Source organism: Pinus tabuliformis, chromosome 2_2 (assembly GCF_031772625.1).
Source record: "Pinus tabuliformis cultivar Carrire ecotype Pingquan chromosome 2_2, CPIR1, whole genome shotgun sequence".
Taxonomy (NCBI): domain Eukaryota; kingdom Viridiplantae; phylum Streptophyta; class Pinopsida; order Pinales; family Pinaceae; genus Pinus; species Pinus tabuliformis.
In genome coordinates, this window is record NC_142300.1 from 984,319,381 (window position 1) to 984,323,581 (window position 4,201).

The window sequence follows — 4,201 nt, forward strand, 5'->3', positions numbered from 1 at the left end:
CCATACCCGAATGACGGATGACTCTTTAGCCCGCTTTTTTTCAAATTGCCCTCTTCTTCATAAATTTAACTTGGCCTGCATTGGCTTGCAGAGGCCAATCATCTCGTCTCTGAACCTGACAGATTTAGTTCTGCAGCTTAGGCCACAACAATTGAGAGTCAATTGCCCTAAATAATGGAAAAGAGGATAAAAGGAAGGTGAAATGTCATAGGTTGCAAGTGAGGAGGAAAATGAGGAAAATAATGGAAATTGAAGAAAATAGAGGCTTCAATGATTATAAAAAAAAATGCTTATGAGGATCAGTTCATAGCTTTGTTGAAAAACACGACACTCGAGGATAGATAACTCTTTCTCACCATTGTCCTACAACCCTTTTCTTTTATGATTACTTGTAAGCGTGTCTAAATCATTGGATATTTCCTTTTAGTGCATACTTATCTACTCCTAGGGTTTTGGTTTTGAGTAGGGATTTGCTTGTTTCCTTTGGTTTCTATTGTTGTTTTTTTTCACCTATGGTTCTAATCTACATTGCATGTCTAAGTAATCAATGGGAGGGTGTAAGTATCGTATTCATATCTACATTTAAAAAATATATTACCTTCCTTTATGTAGGTTTCATTGAAAAGAAGAGATTGCATGAGAATTTTATGCATTATTTTCCTTTAAGACAAGTCACAAACATCATAAAAGTTTCACACCATTTATCTCTGACTTAATCAACAACCATTAAAATCAATGCATAGTAAAAATAATTCAATATTTTGCTTTTCTCTAGTAACAGACCCACAATTTCTTTGGTTCTAGAGCCTTGGAATAGGTTGATGAGGTAAACTATCCAAGGCCACTAAAACAAACATAGAATTGTGAGATAGGGAGGGAAAATCCATTTGTAGTTGCATATTTCTTTTGAATCCCTTCTAACAAAAGGGTCAATTACGACATCACATTGGTTCTAGTGGAGGGATCTACCCTACTTTACTAGGTCTTGGTGACATTGGTCTACACGTACTTGGGAGGGGTCTTGTTAGGGAGGCTTTGGGCTCGATACCTTGCCTTTTTTCGTAGACTCAAATAATAGTTGTTGCCAAAGTCAAGTAACTGTATGTGGTAACCTTAGTGGTCGTAATATTAGGGACCTTAGATTGGTGAGAGTGGGGGGGATGTCCTTGATTTACTTAGGAAGACGTTGATCAATACTCACTCAATTTTCCTAGAGGGTTCTTGCACATAATTAAGCGTACTTGTATGGGGCATAAGAGTTGTTAAGAAGGAGGCCAACATAATTGTTCCAACCATATATTCACAATCAACGTAGGTATTGATTAACCAAGCTCTAGCTGTGTGAAGATCCCTTTGATGATTGGTTTGTGTGTTTGATCCATAGATTTGATAGGTGTGCATTGTTTAGCCATGTCTAATGGCCTTAGGATATTTGTTTTACATACTTGTGCACAAATCCTTTCACCATTGTGATAGAGTTTATTTTGTGTCATTCTTGTCACAATGAGGGCCTTTATCCTCATGAAGATGGTCCCCTTACCGCTAGATATAGAGTTAATGCTTCCACCACCATAAATACACATGTGTCATGGATCACTTTGGGTGTTACTCAAGTGGTTGAACCATACTTTCACAATCAACATGGGCATTGATTAACTAAGCTTTAGTTGTAGGAATATCCCTTTGATGATTAGTTTTTGTGCTTGATCCTTAGATTTGATAGGTGTTTGTTGTTTAGTCACATCTGGTGGCCTTAGGATATTTGTTTTACATAGTTGTACATAACCCCTTTCGCCACCATGAAAGATTTTACTTTGTGTCATTTTGTTGCCTTATAGACCTTACTCCTCACAAGGATAGTTTTCTTAACCATAGACACAGACTTAACCCTTCCACCACCATAGGCACACCTGTGTCAAGGGTAAATTTGGGTGATACTCAAGGGGTTGAACCTTTCCTTCACGTGGTGATTGACGAGAGTGTTCCACATCATCTTCATCCTCCCATTACTCATAACTCATAAGCCATCTCCTTAGGTGTGGGTGTAGATTTGTTTAGATTTTTCACAGTCCTTACCAAAGTCCATTGTGACTAGTACCACATCCATGGTAGAATCTAGTGTGTCCACGCCTATTGTTACTATTACTACACTATTCTCTATGACCACAACTCCTATCCACACTGCATTCACTAAGAATATATTCTCCTTCTGGTAGAATATTTTGAGATCCTTTTCCCTCCACTTAGTACATCCACTGCAGGTACCTCCACATCATCGACCATGCCCCTCCATTTATATTTGGTAGAGGATTTATCTCTATTATGAGTATCATACCTATGTCACAAGTCATAGGTTCGAACTCCACATTCACATATGTGTCCTCAGTTCCCACTATTGGTTTTGACATATCAATAGGAAGTATGTTCATATCCAATGGTGGGTTTCCATTTGGTTGGAGTCATCTGGGCACACATTTGTTTCTAGTGTATTAACACCTCCTTAGGGAAATCAACCACTAAGGGAATCTAAATTCTAATAGACCATGCCTTATCCTTGGAATGTCTAGGGGGTTTGGAACACTTTCCCTAGCAACATGTTTGATCCTTTGGGTACCAATATTTTTTATCAAACTTTTGGCACACCCTTTGGCACAGGAGATCAATAATCTCTAAAGAATCATTTTGCTACTAGGGGAACCCACCCTAGGGGCACTAACCCTCATCATATTTATATGGGTGCTAGATTTAACACCTCTAGTCAACCCATTTCTTTGAGTCAAACCACCACTAGAAACCATGCTATGGGTGGAGCACCTCCTCCACCTGGGTCATAGGGGTAACATACCCCCCTCCCAATGCATCATTCAATTCACCCTGCTTGGAAACCCTTGCACTACCTGATATTTCAAAGTTGATGAATGATCCCATTAAGCACAATCATCCATGGCGCCAGGTCCCACCTAAATTGCAAGCATGTATACCTAAGTTTGATGGTAAACTTAAATAAGACCTTGGAACTCATACCACCACTTACCACTTATGGTGCTCATCCAACTCTTTCATGGATTATAACATTATGCTTCATATTTTCTAGAGGACTCTTATGAGTGGTGCCTCCAAATGGTACCTTGATGTAGAGAGAATCACTTGTGATAAATTCATATCTTTAGATCAATAATTTGTTAATCATTATCAACTTCCTATTAGGTATGAAACTAGAACCGACATTCTCATTAACTTCTATCAGGACACCTCCACCCACTTTTTTTTATCATATTCATGAGTGGAGAAGAAGACGATGTCTCTTTAAAACCAAGTTTCCTAATGATTTGTTGCATGAGTGGTTTACCAAGTCCATCCTTCTTAGGATTGTTGAATATTTGGCTAAGGTAGGAGCCCAAACTATTACTGATTCAAAACATTACATATAGTTTACCTCTATCTTACGGGCCACCCAGTAGGGAAATCAGCCCAATAACACAGATTAAGCTACTTCAGATTACAAGTGTTTCTCTTGATGAGCATTTCTGACACAACAAAAAGATGACTAGAGCTGAAGCTATTATGCATAGAGTTACAAAAGCATTGACTCTTTTCAACATAGCTAGCTAGACAATATCAAAAGTAGGAGATTTTATCCCCTCTCGATAAATCTGGGAGTTGTTGGCCCACTAAACTAGATTATCTTTTATTTTTCAAAACCTGTAGGGCGAGTGCTTTAGCAGCCCGCCGGTTAATTTGTGCGCTCCCGCCATTGCACTGAATCTATATTTGTAGGCTCCTTCCACTGTACAACTGTGACTCTTCTTCTTACTGTTTATATTTACAAAATTCATGTAAATATCATCACATGATATTTACAAAATTCATGTAAATATCTTACGGTTTGCATGTACCGTATGATATCATCACTGTATTTTTCAGTTATTAAAACAAAATTAGAATGATTTCTCGTATTTATTCTGCGTTTTCTTGGTTGGCAATTTTATGATTAAGTATATCATTATTTGTTTCCCATAGTTTACATTGTAATCGTATAGAATAGCAAACCAATGGAATGCCTTTTTTATTTTACATGTAGATACACTTTATATATATATATAAAATATTTAAAATAAATTTATAATTTTATTAAATAATAATTTTAAATATAACATTTTTTAATTTATTATATTGGTATTTTTATAAAAAACAAATTTAA